The following is a 26585-nucleotide window of genomic DNA, read 5'->3' as shown; positions in this document are numbered from 1 at the left end:
TATAGGAATACTTTGCAAGCATATGCAATATAAATACAGTTTGAATTCAGTGAATTAGTTATAGTAGAATTGCTTTGTCTTTGCAGATTGTCATAATTACTTTGCAATTACTTTACTTACACAGCCAGGTATCTCTAGATACAAGGCTGGTGCATTTCCTGAGGGAAAAAAATGAGACATTGTGTTTTGCAAACTTAATACAGGTTTACAGTACTACTCACGAGCCACATTTAGTCCTGAGAAGGCAGAACTGAGTCTTACGGTTCCGTGGCAAGATCCGGTCAAATTGGCACTCAAGTCGCAACGCCACCAGCACAGAGGCAGATTGCAGGAGCCAAACGTTAGCTAACAGGCTAAGCACAGTTTTGGGCTTGGGGACTGAGGCGATCAGGCCACCAGATTGAGGAACAAAAGCTCCTGGGGTTGTGGTCAGCACTGTAGGGCCCAATGGCCAACACAAGAACTACACCACCGGCGGCACAGGGACAGCCGGTTGTAGGATGCGGTCTTGGCTGATGCTGCAGGTCTGGTCTCGGTTCCCTCTTAGTCAGTCAGTTGCTGTTGAGGCAAATGGGGTCTTTGGGAGTCATCGTACCGTGACCGCAAGCATTCAGTGATGGAGTCAGTTGGACGGTTGCGGTTGCTCTTTCCGGATCGCTTCGGTTACGGAGTCGGTCAAGGTGTCCCCTTCGGTCAAGTTTGAGGGGACTGTCTAGTTGTTGGCTGCAGGTTTGGTTTGAGAGCATGTTGAGGTTCAAGGTTCACTGAGATCCGGGCTAAGATTGCTGGGAGGACCTCCTTAGGTATTGGTTCACTCAGGCTGGGGGCGCCGAGAGCAGAGTGGAGGAGACTTACAGAGTTGGCCGGAGTCAGAGTCGGTTGGTTTTGAGCAAGTCAGATGCTCACGGGAGACAAAGTCCTTTTTAGTCACAAAGGCAGGGCGGGTTCTCTGGGTTTTTGAGGACTGCTGGCTGCAGGACACACTAAGGTTCTGTTGGAGGAGTCTGAGGTAGGGACAGGCCAGTAGGGCTGGGGCCAAGTCAGTTGATGTCCTCCTCTTCTTCTCTCCGCACTGCTGTTTGGTCCTTCTTCTTCTTTTTGGGTCTAGTCTGAGGAGTCAAGGTTCAGGGTTGCCTCTAAATACTAAATTTAGGGGTGTTGTAGGTAGGTACAGGTTCGGACCAATAGGTCACTTCCATGGAGTGGGTACACCTCACATTATGCCACACTCCAGTGGGAGGGAGGCTTAAGTCTCACTCTGGTTGGCTGGGTCCCCCCATCTGCAAGCTGGCGGGGACTGAGAGTTGTGCTTCACCTTGCCACCCCCATCTGAGGGGTGGAGTTGTCAAAGGTGGGAACACCTCTCTTGCTACCTTGCTTTTCCCACTGACTCTCCTGCCCAAAGTGGGGGTCAGAACTGGTGGGGGGTGGTTGCTGGGAGCAGCAAATGGCTGGGGTAGCTCACAAAGGTGGCAGGCCTTTGAAACTCTCTCTTCGTGGACCCTTACCCTGCCCATCCAGGGGGAGGAGGTGTGGCACCTCGTCCCTGGTGGTGCTTTGTTTTAGGGCCCTGAGAGCTGCAGGCTCTTGACCCAGGGGTCCAGAAACATGTCTGGTGGTGGCAGTTGACGAGCAGCCACTCAGACAGAACACTAGAGTTAGGTTGTTTTTCAGGGGGCATCTCTAAGATGCCCTCTGAGTGCATTTTTCATTAAATCCCACACTGTGGGTTTAATATGCTGAGAAATTTGATACCAAACATCTCGGTTTTGAGTAAAGCCATTATGGTGCTGTGGAGTTTGTAATGAAAAACCCCCATACCCTATACTCTTTATGGCATTACTTCACTAACAATGTTTAAGACTTGACATAGACACTGTAGGGGTACAGGGCTCACGCACCTGTACCCTCACCGCTTGTATAGTGCACCCATCTAGAAGGGTGGCTTATCTATGCCAGGATTGTGGGTTGTAAGCATGGCACACAGGGATTTGTGCCATGTTGACTCTTCACTTTGTTCTGCACCAAAACAGGCAGCCTGCGAAAGAGGTGTGTGTGTGTGTGTGTGTGTGTGTGAGAGAGAGAGAGAGAGAGAGAGAGAGAGTGCAGGGCCTCTAAGGGTGGCACAACAAGTGCTGCAGCCCTGAGTGGCCTTCCCTGGTCACAGTGCCATAGGTACCTAGGGTACCTTTACAAGGGGTTTAAATGTGGCCTGAGAGTTGTCAATTGGGTTCTGCAACAGTACAGTTTTAGGGAAAGAACATAGGCCCTGGGTACCAGGAAGCCAGGGCACACTCAGACAAAGTACATCAACATTTGGCGAAAAGTGGGGGCGACCATGCAAAGAGATGACACTTTCCTACAGTTAGAGCAACTTAGTGGTACAAATATCTTCTCCACAATTGACCTAAGAGGCGCATATCTTCAGGTTGAATTAGGCAAAGCTTCCCTTGATTTGATGGCTTTCAATAATCCCTTTAGAGCGTTTCGCTTTCTCAGAATACTGTTTGGCCTAGCCTCAGTGTCTGCGGTCTTTCAAAATTAATGTATCATCTGTTGGGAGAAGAGCAAGATGTTCTGACTTATAAAGATGACATATTAATATGTTCCAACTCTATTCAATCAAATTTGAATACATTTGATAGAGTGCTAGGCGTTCTAGAAGACCATGCCATCACTCTCAAAAAACAGAAATGTCAATTTTTATTAGAGGAGGTAGAATATAAAGGTCAAAGGCTTCCTCGGCATAACAACGAACGAAGATCTCATGCAAGCCATTGATGAATGTTCCCAACCTACTGACAAGGACCAGTTGATATCTTTTCTTGGTTCATGTGAATATTATTCACGCTTTGTACAGAATTTTGCATAGCAGAGTGAAACTTAAAGAAAACTTCTCAGGTGCAATGACAAATTTGTTTGTGAGGAAGAACAAACAGCTGCATTTGACGCTTTTAAGGCTCTAATGATCAAAGCTCCTGCTTTACAACCCTAGTTGGATAATGTACCATCTTTTGTAACAGGCTCTGCTTAGCCAAGTGTTTGAAGGAATTGAAAACACTGTGGCCTTTGCCTCTTGAAGATTGTCTGTGGCAGAAAGAAATGACAGCCCAATGAGAGGGAGGCATTGGCCTGCGTGTTGGGAGCTCATAATATTTCAACATATTTGTGGGAAAGAGAGTTTATACTTGTCACTGACTATAAACCATTAGTTTACATGTGGAACTACAAAGGATTAGATAATGCCAGTCCTAGGTTCATTCGCCTTCTTTCAAAACTTTATGAATTTAGTTATAGAATGAAGCATATTCCTGGTGGGAAAGACTGCATGGTAGATTTCCTTTCCAGGTGTCCAGCTCCTCAGCTGGATGATGAAATGGAAGAAGAGGAAATGTAAATAGTCAGTGGATTGGTGGATGGATTTACTGTTGCAAAAGAGGTGATTTCATGTGATGACTGGAAAGATGTGGTAGCAAATGACCATTGCCCAACAGTGCGCAACAAATATATCACCCAGGGATGACCTAGGAAAGGTCAGATTTCTGAGGAGTTTATGTCTTATTTGAAAGTGAAAGAGGAGTTGAGTGTGGATGGCAGATTCCTCATGAGAGGTTCTATGTGGATTCCCCCAGCAAACTTTGGGCCTATTATTAGACCTGGCATCCTCGGCATGGAGGTCCCCTGTATTTTTACCTTTCCCTCCTGTATTTTTACTATGTTTTTGATTTCGCTTTTGATGGTCTAGATGTTTTGGGCACTTTACCACTGCTGTTCAGTGCCAAAGTGCAAGTGCTCTCTCTGTAAAGTGGTGTCATGGATTAGTGTTTTTCCAAAATCGGCTTATTTGGCTTGCTGGTAAGTCCCTAGTACAGTACACTGTGTGTGACCAGGGCCTGTAAACCAAATGCTGCTAGAGGGCCTGCAGCACTAATTTTGCCACCCACCCAAGCGGCCTTGCAAAAGGGTCTAAGGCCGGCTATTGCAGTGTCTGTGTGCAGTCTAGTACTGCCATGTCAACCTGGCAAGTGCACCCACTAAGGTAGGCCCAAGGCACCCCTTTGGGCAGGGTGCAATGTATGTGAAAAGTAAGACATGCCCTGATGTATGTGGCATGTCCTGATAGTGAAATATTGCCAATTTCATTTTTCACTATTGAAAGGCCATCTGTCCTATAGGATATAATGGGGAGTTTACTTATAACATCTTATAAGTATCACTGCCCATGGGAACAAGATAGGAAAGTGGAGTTTGGTATGCCTTAACTCAGGATATAGAGATGCATCTTTTAGTAAGGCTGATTTTTATATGCTGGGTTTGAAAATACTACTTTTAGAAAGTGGGTATTTTCTTGCCTAGCCATCTTGTGTGCCTCTGCTACGTTTGTGTATTGACTGTCTGGCTGTGGAGTGACAGGGGCTGGGGGTGTGCATTCTGTTCAGCCACTTTTTGGGGGTGAGGTGTGTCCTGCCTTACCAGGGTGAGTCAGGGCTGGGCTGAATAGACCTGAGCTGCATATATAGTAGGGGGAGGAGATTTCCTTTCACCTGAATGCGCCTGTTCTACTTTACACAATTCTGTCTCCACCTCCTGCCAGGCAGCTTCACCAGAGAGGACAGAACTAATTTTGGTGGAGCAAAGTTGCCTCTCTGACACCAGAGAACAAAGAGAAATTGACTATAAAAAGTGGGGCCCAGACTCCTGACTTTTAGATTTCTTCTGGAATTCAAGAGGAACCTTTGCCAAGGAGAAGAGCTGGAGAAACTGAAGGAGAAGTACTGCCCCATTGCTGTGTGCCGTTTGGGGTGGGCTGCAGTAGCTGTTTCTACCAAGGAGAGGATAAAGACTATGCTGTATGCTGTGTCTCCTGCTTGAGGAAGATCTCCAAGGGCTTGAAGTAGAGCTTGCCTCCTGTTTTGAAGTCTCAGGGATACAAAGACTTCACCACCAGCTCCCTTGAACTTCCTTGCTGGGAGTTCTGATCTGCAAAGAGGTACCTGTGACTGTGTTGGGCCTCTAGAGGCTGTATCTGCTGTTGTGAGCTGTAAAAGTATAGCAATTACAAGAAGCAAGACACATTCATACCGGTTTCACTGAAGAAATTGACGCAGTGCCTGCCAGTGGCTGGAGAAAGCGCAGCACTGGCACCCCGTGCACCGATCACCAAAGTCCGAGATCACCGGATTGAATCCGACGCATGCCCTGCTGTGCGGCTGCAAGAACCAATGCATCGTGGGACCGCGGCTGGAGAAACCAATGCAGCTGTTTACCTCCCCTGTGTGGCAGTAAGGATCACCTCTCCTTAAGTAAGGAACCAACGCATCACCTCCCCTGCATGGCAGTAATGAACCGACGCATCACCTCCCCTGAAATAAGGAACAGACGAATCCCCTTCCCTGGATATAACGAACTGACGCATCACCTTCCCTGCGGCTGTTTTTGTTTGTGACTGTGACACATCCAAAGTACTTTGTGTTGAAAGTGTTGCAACTATAGTTTGCTATGGACAGAACTGTTTCTACCTTTTAAAAGGCATATTTTGATTAGTGTATTGTGGATTTTTGTCATTTTGGTCTTGTTTGTTTTAGATAAAAATTTCTTATTTTTCTAAACTGGTGGGGTGTCAATTTGCAGTGTATTCACTATATTGCTGTATGTGTACACACTGCCTCTGAGAGAAGTCTGTCTGCTACCAAGGGGTTTGAGCAGGGGTTATTTTCGAAGTGTATCCCCCTTACCCTGACTAGGAAGAAGGGTCCCTACTTGGACAGAGTTGCAAACCACTGCCAACTAGGGACCCTCTTTTCTAATAGATAGGTTAGTTAATTTGGCATACAGAGGGCAATTAGGTGTGACAGGAACTAGAAGAAAGCTACAGTTGTACTACTGTTGGCCTATAATGGATAGTGCAGTGGAAGTTAGGGTGGGCAATTGCGTGGAGTGTTCTCAGGCAGAGAAGTCTCTGTATTACCCGTAATACTTCTTTACTTCTTTGTGCCCTCTTAAATTTCCGGAACATCCTTGGGAGAAACTTGGCATGGCGTTTATTGTACCTATTGGGATTCTAAATGGTGTTGTTTGGGTTATATTGGATTATCATTCTAAATAGATTTCTTTCAAGTTTATGACAGAACCCAATTCTATTAATGTCATTGACTTTCTCAAAGATTTGTTTTGTTCAGAGTGAATCCTAGCTTTTTTGGTTACAGATAACTGGGTTTAGTTTGAGTCCAACAGCATGAAAAAGGTTTTAGGAGATCTTGAAATCAAACAACTTATCATGGCACACTATAGCCCAAAAGGAAATGGCATGGTGGAGAGGGTGAACCATATGCTGAAAGATGCAGTGCAATTAGCTACTTCTTCGGGGTTGCATGTGTATGATGCAGTGGCTGAAAAAAGTAGGTGATATAATAATATGCCTCAATCCAGTATGGGGATTGCACCGTTTGAATTGTTTAGGGGGAGACATTCTTTTAATGAACTGCCTGAATGGGTGGTGAAAGAATCCAAAGTGGAGGATCACATTCCCAGTGTGGATCAAGTGAGGGGTAAAGTAGAAAAAAGTCAGGTCAAATCCAAAGACAGATATGATGATTATAAGTGGGTCAAGGAGAGAGAGTTTGTTTTGGGTGAGTGTGCTAGACTCAGGAGACCATTCAAGAAATCAGTTTCTGAAAACAAAAATTGTTCAAGTTGACAAGCATGCTGCAAAGAATATTGGTGGCAAATGGTGGAGCAAAAGGAGAGAAGCCAAGGTTTCAGGAGGTATTTTGGTCAAAAGGGTCAAAAGGGCTGTACTGGAGGAAAAATAAAGGAGGATGTTGTTCATGGTTGCAATGCTGGTCCTTCTGAGGAAGTTGATAATTGTATTATTGCTGGGCCTTTTTATAAAGTGTTTTTTTACGGGAGTCCAGTGCAAGCAAAAGTGATGGTGTGGGTGCTGATGGCGATGCTGAGGTTTGTTTGCTAGAACCGGGTCCTGACTGCGATGGTGTATTGAACTTAGGAGACCGGGGTTTGGAGATGGGATTGGAGGAACCGAAGATGCTGCACAAATCCTTATTGGTCACACTGCCTAAGCTGGATAGAAATATGGAGTTGCTAAGTTCTTATCGTCTGTTAGCATTATTAAATACTGACTACAAGATACTAGCCAAAATATTAGCCAACAGACTGGCCCCAATAGTATCGCACCGAGTACACGCAGATCAAAATGGTTTTGTGCCCGCTTGCTGCACATCGCTGCACCCACAGCGCTTTTTCCGAGTAGCTCACTACTCGAGGGAGCACTGGGCACACTGAGGTGTGCTATATCGGATATCATCTGGGATAGTTACCATTGGTACGTGGCAATACCTCTCTTTACACAAAGTCCAAAATATAGTGACCAGATATATTAGAGATCACCACAACGCTGGTGGACTCAGTTCTATGCCCTGAGGAAGCCCCATTGGGGCGAAATGCGTTGGCTGTATTGCGGCTGTTGTGCTTGATCATCTTACATCGTGAATGTCTCAAGGTCTCATGAAAGAGATCATATTTCACATCATTGAAGGACATTGTTACCTATTTTTGCATTTAAGCATTTTTGAAAAACATTGTTGCCTCTCTATATGCTTTTTTGTGCACACTGAGGTTGCCTGGCACTTGATCTAGAGAAAGCATTTGACTTCTTATTTGCCGCTCTCAACAAGTAAAGACTTGGCACAAATTTCCTAGGCCTCGTTAAACTGCTATACACTCAACCCACTGCTAAAAGTAAGACAGGTCCTTATGTATCCAACTCGATCACACTTAGTAGACACCACTGCACAACAACCAGGTTACACCCACCCCAAATTACAACTTTGTTCCACACCAGCAGGAAAGGAGTAGCACCTATCCAGTTAATAGTGAAAGTCACTTGCAACTGCTTCCAATGCAGTCTAAGGCTCACAAAAGCTATTGTCCCCTACATCCCTGCTGCCGTTCCTATCCAAGATATTGGAGGCTCACGTCTCCAATTGCCTTTCCAACTTTGTGGAAACCACTGGATTTCTGGAGCCAAATCAAGCTGGGTTCCGTCCAGGCCATTCGACCGAGACGGTAACCCTGGCAGTCCAGAATACACTTCGGTGTAACGCAGACAGGGATGTCCACCAGGCACTGGTGCTTCTTGACCTGTCTGCTGCATTCGACACGGTCGACCATACTATTTTGGTCGGCTGTGTCGAGCAGGCAGGCCTCAGAGGTGTTGCCCTGAGCTGGGTGGAATCATTTTTGTCCGACCGGACTCAAGCAGTGAGACTGGGCACTTTCACAGCCCCTAGAATTGAGAACGATTGCGGGGTCCCTCAAGGCTCATCCCTGTCCCCCCTTTTATTTAATTTATACTTGCGTCCCCTTTTGTACTCCTTGAGGAAATTCAAAGTGTGGATCTTTAATTACGCAGATGATCTGCAATTGGTTTTCCCCCTGGGGTCGCCGGATGCTGTCACTGAGTTTAGGGAGGTCATGGCTCATATCCAGAGATGGATGGCCCTTAACCACCTAAAACTTAACCCAGGCAAGACTGAATTGATCTTGCCTGGGAAGAGCGAACTCAGCTGGGGACCTCAATTTTGGCCTTTGGAGATGGGAAACCCCCCCTCCAATTCCCGCACAGTTAAGAGCCTTGGAGTCACCTTTAGTGAAGACCTCTCCCTGAAAAGTCAGGTAGGGTCAGTTGTTTCCGCTTGCTTCTTTCAGCTGCGCAAGATTAGAAAGATTGCCCATTTCCTAACCCATTCTGCCCTGATACAGGTGACCATCGCCCTTGTGCTGTCTAGGCTGGACTACTCAAATAGTTTATATTTGGGCCTTCCAGCCGGGCAGCTCAAGAGGCTGCAGCTGGTTCAAAATCAGGCGGCCAGGCTGATCTGTGGGCTTCCTAAATGGCAGTCCATCGGACCAGGCCTGGCAGACCTGCACTGGCTGCCGGTAGCCCAGAGGGCGGCTTTTAAAACCGGCTGCATTATCTTTAGGGCATTGCAAAGTAAAGGCCCCAAATTTATCATCAATCTGCTTGCCAGATACACCCCCTCCCGCAACCTCCGCTCTGGTCACAAAAACTTGCTCATGGTGCCGGTTGTTAGGAAACAACGTCAGGGCGGCAGCTCTTTTCATTTTCTTGCTGCCTCCCTCTGGAACTCCTTGCCAGCTTCTTTAAGGTCACACGAGGATATTCTAGCCTTTAGACTAGCCTTTAAGACCTGGCTTTTTAGAGAAGCTTATCCTTAGACGTTCTAAGTTGTCCTCCTGTTGTTGTGTTATGCTCTGAAAACCTCCTACAGCGCCATGAAGCCTACGGGCGTACGTGCGCTTTATAAGCTAAATTTAACATAACATAACATAACATAACGCACCGTCCCTGCCCATACTTGGTACACAGAGGCAGCATCGCGCAATCACTACCCTAGACCTCACTTCTTGGGAAGACGCAGTAATACAAACCCTGGGGGATTTGTACCACGACAAACAACTGATGCTGTTTGACACTCTAGGTGAAGAATGCGACTTACCACAAGGCCAATTCTTACTGTACACCCCACTGGTGAGGATACTGTGAACATTATGGGGAGACTGTGACTCAGAAGCCCAAAACACACCGCACAATTCAGTATCTACACATAATGGGTACTGGAAGGCACCTCACCAGATGGTTCACAGAATCACTATGGACACAAACAGCACCCCCACTGACATCACTTAGACATCACTGGGACACAGACCTACAGTGACAAAGCACTGACCGAATGAATGGCCATCCTAGAAGGACCCACACGTATCCCACGGAATTCTAGGTTCTGTCTCATACAGTATTTTATTATACAAAGGGCTCTCTCTCTTCTACTAATACCCTACCACACTTGTCAGCCTACATGTAATACAAAAGCAGTTTGTTAAGCATGTTATGATTGTGTAGTAAAACTCAATATATGTTTTTCTCCTGAAATGTACACATGCAAATGACCATCAATGATGCCTGTTGAATTAATTTAAAGCTCAATAAACAAATTCATACAAAAACAAATAAAGAAGTGCTATGCTATGTGGTATGTGTGGTAAATTCATATTTAAATCTATAAAAAGGTTTATCAATGAAATCATGTTTCTATAGCTGTTCTTATCATGACTGAGTGTCCTAGTCGTATGATGAAATAGAAATCAGCTATTGGAGCTGCATCAAAGTATTCTGCATAATATGTTCAGGATTTGCTGGGATTTCGGCACACAGAAAGTGCTGATGAAGAATTCACATTGTGGTGTCTCGTGTTTGCATTTTTTTCTGCGATAAAAGAAAAAACATGTAACAATATTGGTATTAGCTAGGGGGGTGTACACCCACCTCAAATAATAACCACAATCCTTGTCAGGGTGAACTGCTAAAGTCACTAATTTAACCTGAGCTCAATGCCATGGTAGCTATGGCACAGAACATGAATGTTTAACTTAGTGGCATAGTATCGATGCAGTACTCAAACATTAATACAGTCACAACACAAGAAAAATCCCAAACAAGTTTAGACAAGTAAAGGAAGTTAAAAAAAAAAAATGAAACCAAAAATGAGAAAAAGCCAATAAGTAAGACTGGAGTTATGATTTTTATAAATTTAATGTAAAAAATAGTGCTCAAAAGCATTAAATGGCAACAATGGACATCTTTTTGTGCCTAACTGGACCAAGGGTAAGATTTAAGACTGGCTGCAAAGGAGCACAGGTCAAATACAGGGACCAGGTTCATCTGGGTGGAAAGTTTTATTTTTGGAATTTAGGTCTAATTTAGATCATGGTGGACAGATTACTCCCTCACAACGGTGATGGATATCCAGTATGCCGAAGTCTAAAACTCATTATACCCTATTGGATTTAGATGCCAGCAGTCAGGATATTTGTCATCATTGTGTTGGAGTAACTCATCCACCGAGATCTAAATTAGGCCCTGAGTGTCTGGAATGGACCTCAACAATTCTCAGCGAGGCAGGTCAGCAGGCTGCGGCCAAAGAGGGCTCCAAGTCACCGGATAGTCACAAGACAAGGTCTCGGTGAAGCCTTATCTTTTTACCTGAAAGTTCAGACCAGGAGAAATGTGAATTTCACGTTCAGCTTAGGTCCCTCGCTGGCCCAAAAAGTTTCATGACTCTGCGAGGAAAAGATTTCTAGTTTTTTTGGAGCTTGGATTCTTCCAGCAGGGCAATGCTGCAGGATATGGTAAAAGAGGGCTTTATACCTTCTCTGTGAGGTCCAGTGGAATTGGATTTGCTGCTGCTGTGGAGAAGAACTTTGCAGGATCCTCCTGAATTTTTAGCCCAGCAGCAATGCACCTTCATTGAATCAGATTGGCATGTTAGTCATGGACCTGTGTCGGTTCTTAGAGCAAAACTTTGCCAAAAAAATTCTAACCCTAGGTTTCATTATTTGTTTGAAGAAGTACACTTTGACATCAGACAAGTGTCCAAGACTTTGGGGTCAGTACTTGTGGTTCAAGACTCATGCCAGCAGAGGCCAGTAGCAGGGTTCAGTTCGGGTTCAGTTGTGAGTGGTCATTTGGAAATGCAGAAAAATGCCACTTCAAGATTGTCATGTCCCTGTAGTCCAGAAAAGGTCAGTCCACTTCGTTGTCCTGTGTACAAGAAAGAGAACAGGTCAAGTCTTCATGGCACCTCTCAGGTCACAGACAAAAGGTCCAGTCCTCTTCTGTTTTTCCACAGGTCCAGCAGTGATCTAAGGAGGGTACTGTGGCTGTCTAATTTATGCCAAGTGCTAGCCTTTTGGTGGGAGAAAGTCCTGCCCACTCTTTAACCAATGGAGTAAAAGCTTCCTGGGTGATCCTCCTCAATTTTCCCAAGCTTACTGTGTGTTTTACTGCAAACAATCCCGGATTACCCCTCTCTGCTCAAAACCAACATGGCACTGGTTAGCAGGGAAAACTGTACAGAGTTCTACAGCTAGCAAAAACAGTCAAGGCAAAAATTGTGGGGTACACCACGCCAAAGATGGTCACTTCCAACAAAACAGTTGTCAGTGCTTTGAAAGAGCAATCAATAATTGTAACTTCTTTGTTAAAGAAGGATTTGTCATGATTTTGCAGGCACCTAAGGTCGGTTTCCATGCTTGACAGCCCACTACCACCAAGAAGTGGCCGAAGACGGTAGAAAACATCAGCTATGTATATCTTCCATGTCTTACAAACAAAAAATGTGCTTGATTTATTGCCTTCATTCAGCATAAATATTTCCCTTTTGATAACCAAAATGTCAGAAAAAAATGTGTTCTACTTGAAGGAAAATGTCATTACAGCACTTTTCTGACAGATCAAGAAACACAAGCACTGAGGTGTCTATTGCACATTACTTTCCGTAGCAATTTTCTTGTCCTCTCTCTTTTTTACATAAGTGTGCACTAAACAAAATTCACCCAAATTGTGGCATTCCTGTATCTCAAGATGGAAAAATACGTCAGTTAACAAACAATGGATTGCATAAGAGAATTTAAAACATTTCATTTATATGATGCAATGTGCTATAAACAAATGATTACTAAAAATGAATATTTAGATCCTTAGTGAAGGTTGAAAATAAGACATCCATTTGGAGAAACCTTTAAGTGTTTGCCTCAATAAGTTAAATAAATGCTAACGCGGTGTAGACAATTATGTAACTCGCATTACGTTGAGGTAGCAAGTGAAGATGTTTAGAGTGATTTAAAATCTGTTTTTTTTGGGAAGGATAGTAGCAAGTACATTTAGTGTTAATGTAATAGAAGACACTCAGGGCCGCATTACAATGTCAGTGGGCCCGCCACCGACAGGCCGTCGGTGGTGGGCCCACCGACATCCAGCATAGTGAGCCGACCTCCGCATTATGATGTGATCATTCAAACCGCAGCAGGCGGAGGGACCTGTCGACGCCTCCAATTGGCTCAAGGTGCCTATTGGAGCATCTGTTTGACTGCAATCTCTACAATGGGGATAGTGCCTGTGGAGGAACCGCTGTAGGGATTATGATACCACTCTTCCCTCTGACTTTACATGACAGTTCAACTGCCATGTAAAGGCAGATGGAATTGGACTTTGAGGGCCTCCACTATGGGCCCAGGGGGGCACATGTGGGGACCCCAAACATCCATGCAACATGTGCCAGGCACATGGTGCATGTTTGTTTGAAAACTGTCCTTTTCCACTGCAGCTTGTGATGCAGCACTTTTCTAGAGCCACAGCACAAACCGCAGTGCAAAAGAGCAGATTTCAGACCACCTGCATGGCGGTCGCATTTTAATCGGTCTAGTGGAACCACTGACGTAGTCACTCGGACACCTGCCTGATACCATGGCGGTCGGACGCTCATCCGACCGCTATCGTAATGAGGCCCTTAAATCTTATAACTACCTATTTATGGCAATATTTTATAAAGGCTTTGCAACAAAATATTTTACTTAAGAGGATCACGCAATCCTAAATAAAGTACTTTGATTGGAAATAGTCCCTGCCTGAAGAGAGAATGACTATACATGTGAAACAGTTGCACTTGGATGTTTCCATAAAATATCTACAGGTGCCATGATGAGACTAAGAAGATTGTGTTTATGTAAGACCCACATATCCATGCCGTGAGGTTTCTCTCTCTGTTTTTCCTGCATACATCGTCACGCAGCACACTGCACTCACTGAATTGAGACATAGTTAGCTCACATAGGGCCTCTGCTTAGGATAATATGTACCAGTTATATTGGAACAATTTCTAGATTGGGAGTGTTGCTAACAGTGTTACATCGCTGAAGTGACCCAAGCAGGCGAGTGGGTAAGGTGTGGTATGCAGTCAGCTGGTGCGCATTTTAGAGCAAACTGTTGCAAATATATTACTAAGGCATGGTGCCAATTCCAGAGCGCATCTGGGTTGCGCTTTGCTTAGGAGTGCTTTTCCACTTCCAGGGGCAGTAATACCACAGCAACACAGCGTAAGCAGCAAACGACAAAGCAGGGCATCGAATTTCCCCTTCGCATCAGTACACATACATGTGTACTGATGCGAAGGAGAAAGTCGATTACTGCCCCTGGAATTCGAAAAGCACTCCTAAGCAAAGCACAACCCAGATGCGCTCTTGAATTGCTCCCGAATTCTAAGGGGATATTATTCAAGTGATTTACAATATGTGTTAAGATCTGGACCTAACTTTGAAGTGGATCTTTATATCAGCACTAGGATACCCCAAGAGTGAGGACTATACAGCCCTACCACACACTGAAGAAGCCCGAAGTCTGGGCAAAACACGTTGGCTATATTGCAAAATGTGCATGTGTGGTGTGGAAAAATGAATAAAAGAAACTAAAAATACACAAAGAACGAATGCCTCTGTCATCCTGATTTCACTGTCTTGTGCACTACCCCAAAGATACTGTTTGAATATCTTCACTTATGTGCCTCTCTTACCTGTGTTCACATGTTGTTATATTAAGGACCATTAATGGTGGCTGGTTCTCAGAGGTGGGCATTATTTGGTGATTCAATATTAGGTAGTTGTGGTTTCTAGTACATTTAAAAACACAGGTAGTGGTGCGGCATTCTGAATACCCTTCCACCTAATAGTTATTTAGTTTGGATATGCTCTCTGTGTAAATTGTGAGTCTGATATTTATCCATGAATGGCATATTTAATTTACTGGTAAGTCCCTAGTAAAGTGCACTGTGTGTGCCCAGGGCCATTAAATCAAATTCTACTAGTGGACCTGCAGCACTGGTTGTGCCCTCGACTTGCCAGGCCCTTCCCTTTTACTATTTAAGGCATCCCTCATATAGGTCCAAGGTACCCCCATGGGCAGAGTGCAGTGTGAATGATAGGACATGGACTGGTGTATTTTACATGTCCTGATAGTGAAATACTGCCAATTTCATTTTTCACTATTGAAAGGACTAGCTCTCCCATAGGCTATCATTGGGGCTGCCTTGTAACATTGTACAAGTATAAATTTCAATTGGGAACAGCTAGAAATTTGGAGTTTAGGGTCCCTGAGCTCAGAATTTTGAAATACATCTTTTATTGAAGATGGTTTTTAAATTGTGTGTTTAAAAGTGCCACTTTTAGAAAGTGGGCATTTTCTTGCTTTACCATTCTCTGTGCCTCTGTCTGCCTGTGGAATAAACATCTGGGTTGTAGCTGACAGAGGCTGGTTTGTGAATTCACTCTAGACAGTAACATGCAGGGGAGCTGAGGTGTGTCCGGTATATCCTAATGGGTCTTCCTGAGCTAGAGTGGTGAGAGGAGTTGTCACTAACAACTGAATCAGCTGTGACTGCCTTTCACAATGCTGCCTCCACCTCCTGCAGTGTGCCTGGCCAGAGCAGGACAGAACTGGTTCTGGTGAGCCAGAGAGACTTTCTTGAAGATGTGCTGACTTCAAATGCTAAAAGTAGTGTAAGTAGTGTGAACCTGACCCCAGAACAAAAGAACACTTCTGAACTTAGAGGACCCTGCCAAGAAGAACTGAAGAACTGCCAGGAGGATTACTGCCCCTTGTCTGTGTGTTGCTTTGTTTGGGTTAGCCTACAGTTGCTTCTTCTATCTGGGGGCAGTGGAAAGGAATGGACTTTTACTTTGTTATAACCTGCTTAAGAAGATTCTCCAAGGGCCTCAAAGTAGAGCTTACCTCCTGTTAAGAAGTCTCAGTGACACAAAGACTTCACCTATAGCACCTGGACTCCATTGCTTAGAGTCCTGAACCTGCCAAGTGGTGCCTATGCCTGTTCTGGGCCACTGAAGGTGTTTGCTGAGCTGTAACTGCAAGAAAAGTGTTGCACATGGCATCACTGATGCCTCTTTCTGCATCGACGCTGTGGTCACTGATCACTGGCTGGGTGCAGCACCGACCCCAATGACAACGCAGCCCGATGCCTGCCGATGCCCACCAATGCCCGCCCGTATCAAGTCTGAATTAGTCATTGAGACCGCTGCCTGCACCCTGCATGCTTGTGGAGTGCATGAATAACCGCCCGATGCCAACTGGCGCTAAAGCCTCCCTCACACCATCGTGGGGTGGATAGCCACACCATCATAAGGAACCGACGCATAGCCACTGAGGCTGGTCACCTCTCCTGAACAGTAAGGAACCAATGCCTCACCTCCCCTGCAACAGGAAGGAAATGACTCCTCACCTCCCTTTCATACCAGTAAGGAATTGATGCCTCACCTCCCCTGTGGCAGTATTTCTTCGCAACAACATTGCTAAAAGTGATATTTTAATATATGTATTTTGGATTTTTGTCATTTTGTTCTTATTTTGATTAGATAAATATTTGCTATTTTTCTAAGCTGGTTTGGAGTCTTTATGTGGTGTTTCCACTGTGTTACGGTATATGTGCACAAATGCTTTTATACATTGCCTCTGTAGTTTAGCCTGACTGCTCTGTGCTAAGCTACCAGATGGCGACCGCAGGCAAACTTAGCGGTGTACTTTACTCATCCTAACAAGAAGGAAGGGTCCCCAATTGGACTGGGTGTATACCACTGCCAACTGGAGACCCCATTTCTAACAAATGTTAGCTAACGGTAGGGAAAGAAGTGGAGGACAAAAGTCTTAATGTGCAGAAAGTAATGGTCTTATCGCAGATCCAGATGCCAGGCTGTCCATGTTCCTCTTTTTTCCTCTTAGCATAAAGACTTGTCTCAAGGAGTCTCTCAGTGCTCCTTGTTTAGTCCCACGCTTTTCAACATAAAGTTGTGTCCACTGGGTTATTTGATTCATTCTCCTAATGCAGATGTCTCTAACCCATCGATTATGAGCTACTGGCAGGCTATTTACACACTTTAGGTAGCTCCCGCATATCAGCTAGTAACAAAAGTAAAGAGAAAAAAGAAACTCTAAAAATAGAAAAAAAGGAATACACCAAGTCTCATGTTTCCAGCTCTCGGGCTTGACACTGTGCCTTTCAAATTCCTACACACCCCAGCTGGTTCTCTTTGCACTGATTGATACAAGGTCAGCTACTGCGGAGTGCTTCATATTGATCGGGCCCAGCATGTGAGGTGCTGTACCAGCCTATGCCCTGCCACTTTGCAAAATCCCACAGTTCTTCCAGCCTCATTTCTTGGTCTGACTGCTGGAATCAAGATATACGCTTTGTCTTGGCAGAAGACTATTACTATTGTCCATTTTACAGGCAGCGCACAAATTACCCACCTCCATGAGGATGAAAGGCCGAGTGGGAAAAGGGGCTCTTCTTGTGACAGCAATTACCACTTTGAAATGAGTGACAAACCTTTAGTTAATTCTGCCTCATGTGGAGAGATAGTTTCACAGCTGCTACTGAAGGTTGAGAAGCATGACAAACATACTGTAGCTACCTCTTTCTGCATATCATGCAACCTTTGTAACTCTTGTAACTAAGGTGGGATTAAGTACTTGTGAAGGGTGATCTGAGTACAATCAATAGAAATGAACATTTGAAGGATTTGAAGGATGAAGAAGGCTTTCGCTGTGGATGAGCCAAATCTGCAAGCTTTGTTCGCTTACGTGTGATATTTTCAGGTTTTGGGTGAGCTAATGTGTGACTTTTCAGTGTTTCATGTTGCAGTTAAATGGACAATTGTATAATGAGCAACAATGTCAGAAATTGCAATGTCACTGTCTGGAAAGGGTTTTAAAACAGCTGCAATGCCACCAACGTGTTTTGGAAGGTCTTTAACCTTCTTCTTTGAATTCTCAGATTGATGGGGCTTGATGTCAACGTACAACTGTCAATAGTGTAGCTGGTGCAGTCGCACCAGGGCACAAAATTTCTCTTTTCTTGTATATGTTTAAACTGAGCTGCAATCTAGTTAATAATTCAGGGTCAGTCTACTGCTCCTTGTAAATTAGTGCTTAAAACATATTTTTGAGATAAATAGGCTGTGATTGCACAAACAGTGCCCTGGCTGGTCAGCCTTTTAGTAGCTTTCGTTGATCCTCATTGATCAGAAGTAGCTCCCAGTACTCCAAAGTTTGGAGACTGTTGTTCTAGTGCAAACTTTATGAATTACGTGGGTGTCTTCATTTCAATTGATAAGTTGGTCTCAGACTCTGCTGGTGTTTTAAAACTGCATGCTAGCAGCCACCTCTTGGTTGACAGACAATTCTTTAAAAATCTTTAAAATCCAATGAGGATAAGACAAACGTTGTATTGTTTCCTGGCCATGGTGTTCCTCAAGTGCTTCCCTGTGATATTTACCAGCCCCCTTTGCGCTCTGTACCACCATTGTCAGTGGCAGTGCAAAATGTGGGATTTCATCTTGACAAAAGTCATATTTAGCTTGGTAGGTTAAATATTCGCCCACTACTTGTTTTTCCTTGATGAAAATACTACATACAGTCCTCCCTTGTTAACCTTGCCATGTTTGTCCATAGGGGTTCAGGAGTCAATTCTTACCATTTGGACTACTGTAATTCATTACTTTTGGGTCCTCCTTTACAGCTGTAGAACATTATGCTGGCAGGTTGGCTTTGCGATGGCCCCAGAATTTCTCCACCTGTTCAGCATTAAATGCTCTTCATTGGTTTCTGATTTTCAAACAGGTTATTTTAAAATTTCTTTTACCTTGTCCATCAAGCTCTTCATGACTGAAGCTCCTGTTACTTGCAAAGAAAGTTTCACATCTACATTTCCACTCAAAAAGTGTGGTTTTCTGATGCTTTTTGGCTACTGTTCCTAACAAGATTGGATGGTAGGGCTTTCTCAGTTAAAACTGCCCAACTTTTGGCTCCTTTGCCACACTCGCTCTCTTTCTCTCTCTTTATGTGGGAGCTGCAACATCTAGGGCCTTTTCATAGGACCATAAAATCTGGCCTTATATACAATAATAGGTGTTTTTACAGAATGTTAGCAATTTACCTCAGTGCCAGGATACCTTCTTAGGTTCAAGTGCATTTTACAGGATGTCATAACATAACATACCATAAAATAACATAACGTAGCATAATATAACATAACATAACATTATTTAACATAACATAATTGTGAGTTGCTTAGATAAGCAGTGTGGTGTTAAAAAAGAAAGGAGTAAAAAAAGTGCAAGGGAGAAGAACAGTCGTACCATCATTATGGGTTGGCTAGAATTTGTTGTGTAGGTACCCCCATGGGGGTTGGGTGAGTTGGAATTTACATTATAAGCCAGTACCTCTACACTTCCACACATTGCACATCTTACTCCATACCATACTCTCGGCCTTATTTTCACACCAACATTGTGATGCATAAGGGTTCTGGTATTGCCTTCGGTCACCAAACACTACCTAAATCATGTCCCAGAGGTGGAGCTTTGTTCAGTATCTTAGTTTCTAAATCCTATGGCTTTTCTGACCTATGCAAACAAGCATTCTGGTATTTTTCCTGTCTCATCTTCTTTCTACACCTGTTCCTAGTTCTCCTGTTTCCTTCTTGTGCTTTATAGTTTTCCATTACTTCCTTCTCCAAGTTCCAGTGCAGCCATAACTCCATTGGTGGGTTTCTGAGTCCCATCCCTTGGTTAATTACTTGCATTTGGCTGTACCCCTTCGTCTTTGCTCCTACCCAGAGTTTCCATATATTTCTAATCTAGGACCCCGCTGTGAAGCAGTTTGCAGTCTCTATTGCTGAGGCTCTGCACAAACTGACACTCTTTTGCTGTTCTGATTTCAGAGTTTCTCCTTGAATCTGTTTGCCTTGGATTTCCACTTTTGCGTATCCGTTGCTTTTCCTTGTCATTGCTGCCTTTCTAGTCCTTTTATTTCTAGTAACGGCTGGTGTGCGGGTAGAGTGGCAGGGCGGGGGGAGGTGGAACGATGGCGGGGAGGTGGAGAGGAGGGCAGGAAAATGGACAATAAATACACATTTAAAAGAAATAAAAAGAACTTACCTTACACCTGACACCCAACACTCTTTTCTGTGTCCGTGCTGCAGCGCAGTCTCTGGATGCAATCTCCTTTATCCTCCTGGGCTTTCCTCAGTGCTGACTCATGAGGCAAGGAAAGGACTTCCTCTCTTGATCAACGATAAATCAGATTGGTTGTTGCAGGTTAACCCAGCGCTCATTTTGAGGCAGGGGGCCGGTGGCTGCATTCCCTTGGCTGTTTTTCATCCTTGGGATTGCATGCTTTGAAGTATGCAAGTCAGATTGACCAGCTCTAGAAAGCCAGACAATCTAGTGTGCACACTGGCAGGGGGCTGTATTAATAGTGCAATTGCACTAATCGCCCTGCCCCCTGCCATCGAGCAGTAACATTGCAAGCCAGGGACACATTAATAAAATGGTATTCATTACCATTTTGATAATGTGTGTGCCTTCTGCACTCACAGCAGGTGGGGCGACACTCCTCCGCAATAACAGAGGAGCCGCCACTGTTTATTTCCACACTTCCAATTAGGCCCTTATTTTCATGCAGTCTCCCTGCCTTGTATTCCAGGGTTCCTAAATTTGCCTGCTTTCATCAGTCCTGCCTATGTGTGTAGAATTCCTAATCTCTGATTTTAGTGTTTTTATATCTGTGTGCATAGCTCCAGTCTTGCTTCTGTACTTTGATTCTGCTCCTGCTTTTCCCTGAGCCTAGTTCCTGTATTCACTGTTACTTGTTTAATTCTCTTTTGGCCCCTCTTGTGTTTGTGTTGAAATATGGTATATTGTTTCCCAGGACACCAGTGAGATTCTGAGGCTTCGTGCCTTAAACGTTTGTGAGATGAATTTCTCCTTGTCTTTTTGTAAAATCTTTTCCCTTCAAAGCGTGATCACTGCCCAAGGAGCTTACAAACTATCATTTATACTTTATAATTATCTTCCTGTTGTTTGTTGCATGTTCTAGTCTGTCTACCTTTGTCTTTGCAGGCATTACCTGGCTCATGTCCAGAGTCCCAATTTCAGACTCTTCCATCCTGTGCAAGACCGCAGGTTATGTGCTGTCTCTCTTCTTCTAGACTTTCAGGTACTCCCATGTATATCTCCAGAAATTGTCCCTGATAAAGGAAACTCTCCCGTTTAATATAGTTCCACTGTCCAAAGGTTCCCTAACAAATGGATGGAGTGTTTTGGAGGTGTAGATCTGCAGGACACCCTACCCTGGACCGCTAGGAGTGGCCAAGGCCTGGTGAATGCTGCTACCTACACATCTTGCATCTGTATTTGCATTGCCTGACCCCGGAGTTTTTGGTTCCAATCAATGCCTGCCCAGAGACTCACAAAAGCCACTATTTCATTCAAAGTTATCACTCAAAGTGAAATATCCCTTGGGAAAGATAAAATATAGAGATAAAATTAATAGTATAGTTAGGGAGAAATATGGACAGTATGGAAATGGAGCAATTTAACAAGGCACTGTAACTGTGAACAGAGGATGAAGAGTATGAAGAGGTATGGCTGCACAGAAGATGATTCTCTCCTACCTGATATTTCAATTAAGATGTGTCAGAGTTCTAGTGGTGGGAAATAATTGAATAAGTTATTAGAGTAATATACTACAAACACATCAAGCTGCTGAATGGTAGCAATATGGTGATCATAATATAATGATCAAAATATCATGACTTCTAACATTTCATGGCCAAAAAATTGACGGAAATTGTACTTATTCTTTCATGTTTTTGCAATGCTATTAAATTTTGAAATAAAGTTGACAATAATTCTGCCATTTAGCATGCTGTTTTATTGTATTGTATTATATTTTAATGTCATTATTTACATAATTGCACATTTAAAAAAAAAAGAATTTTACATAATATAGTACAGTGTAATGATATTTTGTTTATTGAGTTGCAATTAGGGACTGTGTTTTTTTGGGGGGGTTAGGTGGGAATTGTTTTGCTTTAATTTTTTAAGAAATGATTTTTACTGATTAACATTTTCATTGGTATTAATTATTATATGTGTTAAATACAGCTTTAAGTGATTTATTACATTTTAGTTTCGGTGTGGATTTTTCAGGGGATTTTTTAGGGGCATACGATTTGAATAAAACATAACTAAACGGATAAGAATTAAAAAATGTGCTGATTTAGAAATTTACACTTGTAAGTTGTAAGTTTAAACGTTTTTGGTATTTACATACTCCAAGTAAATAGTAACTTTATGATTGCAGAGACTCCACAGTCAAGCAGAGAACTCTGCACATATAAAAATATAGACCTGATGTGCAGAGTTCTTCACCCCAGTGTAGAGTCTTCAAAGACATAAACTTGCCATTAGCTCATAGTCTGTGTACACTGAAAGAAATAAACTTGCAAAAAAGTTTAAGCTTACCTTTGTGAATCATGCCCTATTTTATTTATTCGTATTTTTTGTCAATATTTTTTATTATTTTTAATGTATAAAATGTAGCATGTATCTTTTTATAAAGTATTATGTAGTTATTTTTATGAATAGTATTTAACCCTGGGCGGAGTTCGCGGAGTTGCACTACGCGAAGCGCAAAAAAAAACTGTCACACGACGCGGAGCTCTGCTAGCGGCGGACTACAGTAGAAAAATGCTGTTCGCGGTGATTGCACAGTACTGGATGCTTGTCTGCACTGTGCATCCTTGTCTGCCGCTCGAGTAGATTTTTTCTTGAGCGGCAGCTTTCTCAACGCGAACGGGCAGTTTCTCAACATGAGCGGTCGCGAGATTACGCAACCACTCTCAATGAGAAACCTGACCCCCCCGCGTTAAGAAATCTCGCCGGGATGTTTATTTTCCATGCTCGCACTCGCCAACTTGATGTTGGCGATCGCGAACAAGGAAAAATCTCGCCGGGAGGTATTTGATGTTGGTGAACGCGAGCGAGGAAAAAAACTTTTTTTCGGAACTCCGCGACCTCCACGTAATGCGGAGTAAGGGAAACTCCGCAAACTCTACGAGCAGATAATAGTATTGTGTGTTGGGTTTGAATGGATATGCATATTAAGGTGTTTTTAATTACTAATAGTTCTTTAATATTTGAATGTTCATTTATTTTTTATTTTTTTATTTTTTGGGTGTGCGGGTTATATTGGGGAATGAATAGGTCATTTTGTGTACATAAAGATAAATTATAATTAATAAATTATTACTTAGTTTCATAACCCATTTTATTACTTTTCATTTACCTTTGTGGGTTATATTGAGGTGGTTTTATTTTTCATATATTATTTATTCACACTTATTGGATAATTGTTTATTTATTTTATTTATGTGTGATGTATTTGACCCCCTCATTGTATACACTTTCCCCAATAATCATTATACTTTAGTTAGAATAGTGAAATGTGATCCCTTGTCCCAAATGTATGCACTTCCCCACAATGCTTGCTAGACTTGAAGTAAAATGGTAAATCTAGACCTCCCATTTTATGTACCTTCCCCCATGTTTGTTAGATTGGAGTTAGAATAGTCTGATTAGAATAGTAAATCTGACCCTTCCAATGTATGCACATTCATCAATGTTCTTTAGACTGGAATTGGAATATTTAATGTTAAATTATATATTTTATAAAATTATTCACTATATAATACATCTATAAATATTATTTATAACAGATGACTACATTTTAAATACGTTTACATATATTTTTAAATGTTTAATAATAGTTTATGTTATGTTTTAGTCTTACATGTAAGTTACAGAAATATACATTTATTGTTAATTTAGAAATTAATATATTTAAATTCATTAAACATATTTCTTATGAAGTTATATGCATTTTTATATTTTTTTTAATAATTCATTCATGCTTATATGTTACTTCTGATAGACTTTGAATATATCCATTTTTAAAAAATAAATTCACTTGTATATTAAATTATATTTGTGTTAAAAAATAAATATATATAATTGCCATGATAATTTCAAAATTTCAGATTACAATATTGTTGGCCACTATATTGTTGCACTTTAGATGATGACTATGTAAAGTGAATTATTGTGGTTGCAATTTTTAACACAACATTTCTGTGGTTGCTATATCGTCATAGAATCAGCAATTTATCCACTATCAATCAGGCTTCCTTTTACAAAGTATTATGAAAGCAGATTTGTATACGTGGTAATGTATGATGCAAATTCTTGTACATAGTTGTGTAGCATTTTGTAGTTGTGGTTACATTATTTTGTTTTTTGTGTTGTCATGTTCTTATGCCTTTGTGCTTTATTATTTAATAGCATGGTGTTCTGTTTTTTTGTGGTTGTTTTTTTTGCATTCAAGTTGTGAATGTTTTCTTGTAATGTGCCTGTTATGATTTGATTGTGTTGTTCTTTTGCTGTGTGTGTGTTCCTGTGTTATTTTCTGTTATTTACTTAAGTTATGTCGACAATGGCTGCTACACTTCCAGCAATGCTGCCCATGCCTTTAAACGTCCGGTTACCATGAATTATGTACAACTGTCTGAGGTGGTAAAAGAGCAGTATTCTAGAGGGCAATTACGAGTTTGGTGGTGCTGCACCGGTTCTCTGCTGACACAGTACCTCCAAAACCATGCAAGGACCGCCCGTCTTTTTACGAGTTGAACTCGTGTAAGGTGGACAGTCAATTATCTTTTCCATGGTGGTGCCTGGAAAACAGGCACCACCTGTTACACACTCACCCAAAACACCCTCGCAGCAACGGGAGGAAGGCACCGCAAGGACTCGAAGCACAGAACAGGCAGTGACCTGGGACAGGTACGCCGCTGCATACCGAACACTACGGGCATGGTGGAACACAGGAAGTGACGTCGCATCCACTGTTGAGGCTATGAATGCAGGGAGCCAGAGACGATTGGTGCAGATTATTCATGTAGACGCTGCCGATTCGTATCCCGAACACGCCACGGACCTCGTGTGGGTTGCTGTGGTCCTCGCTTGGTGCGGTAAGGGTGGCTGTGACACCACCTACCCGTTTCATTGCTATTGTGACTGAAAGTAGAGGCAAGCCGCCTATTCTCCGTACGCCATTAATCTGGCCCTGATAAACTCGGAAGTGCACGGCACTTAATACACCGCTACTACTAGGAGGCCTCAAAGGTCTTGGGGCAACCCTGTTAAAACCCCCCACCTTGATATAGAGACATGTGAAGGTACCAGCTGGTATAGCGATTACTTGTTTCTCCAAAACTTCCTAACATAAAATTGACAGCAAGGTATTCAGGTGGATATGAGGCAATGCAATATGAATCAAATAATGTTCAACGGACAATCTTTCAACTGAACCTTATGGAATCTGTTTTATGGTGCATGTTGTGTATTTTTGTTCGTCATTTGTAGCAAGGGGTCAGTGAGAGGATGAACACAGAATCCATCCTTCCTCCCTTGTGACGTGGAACTTTGCAACTACAGTGGTGGGTAGTCATTGAGGGCTATGAGTCATAGGAGTTTGCATGTTGCTTCTTTTGTTCTCGGCCTAATCATTTGGTTTATGTTCACAGTACTGCCTGATGTAAAGGCTTAACCATTGGGAGGAACTTTGATCCTTCTACACATGAAGTCACTGCCAGAAGTGTGTTTCTTTTTCTTTACAGGTATGTAGGGATAGTGTTAGCTAAATAGTGAAGCCTGTATTCTTATTTGTGTTATCTACAGCGTTGTAAGAGGGTGTTCTTCTTTCGTCAGGTCTCCCTCCCCACTGTTCCCTTCCTTTCCTTCCCCCGATTAACCACCTTAATCTTCCGTGCTATAAAAGCATCTCGGAATTAAGGGTGTCAATAGGTGGACCCATTTGAGCAACAAACCGATCCTGAGAGGCCTCCGAGGGACCGTGATACCACGATGGGGACGGAAATAATTGTTCCAGCAAGGCATGACATGGATGGAGATGTCCATGCCATGCAGGAAGTTTGGGGGAATAGAGACAGGGGAGCACATGTTGTGCCCCCCTGAATATCCCTGTGGCAGGGGGCATGGGGACCCTGTAGGGCCCCCTTTGTTTCTGCACTGTCAGTCTTTTCATGGCTTGGCTCCTGCCACAAATTGGCAGGCGGTGCAGGAACTCGCAATATTTTCAGCGGGACTGCGCCAGTCCCTCTGAGCATATTGGCTTGTGGCAAGTGTTTCCTGGCACAGCCAGTGGTCCTCCGCTCAATTACTTTAAGAGTATTAATGCGGCAGAAGGACCATTGCCAGCACAAGTGCCGCTGTCTTATAACCGCTGTACTCATAATTAGGCCCCTAGCTCTCTAAATATTTAAGGCAGTAGCCAGCCCAAATCTGTGACAGAGACCGGCCTTAATTTCCCGATTCCATTTCTCACTATATGTGATGAGTTTAAAATCTGTACATTTCCTCACTTGTCTTGTGGGCATGTAGTTCATGGCTTTCTCAGCTTGGAAACTCCCCACCGAAGGTCTGATTTACAAAGGAAAACGTGCACTTTTGTGTAAGATTATTACTTTTTTGCTATTCCCAAACTATGAGTTAATAGTAAGTTTATGACTGCAGAGACTTTGCTGTAGGAGTGGAGAACTCCTCACATAAAAATACCAGACTTTGACAAATACAAATTTAAAACTGGAAAAACAGAAATTAGTCAATAAGTGTTTATAGTCAGTATGTGAATATCAGTAGGAGTCTTATGAAATCTTAGTACAGGTAGAAATTAAAATGAGGAGAATTAAGCTTTAAAAGTCCTAAACATCAGTGTAGGAAAG

This window comes from Triturus cristatus, chromosome 6 (assembly GCF_964204655.1).
Source record: "Triturus cristatus chromosome 6, aTriCri1.1, whole genome shotgun sequence".
Taxonomy (NCBI): Eukaryota; Metazoa; Chordata; class Amphibia; order Caudata; family Salamandridae; genus Triturus; species Triturus cristatus.
This window is presented reverse-complemented; position numbering follows the sequence as displayed.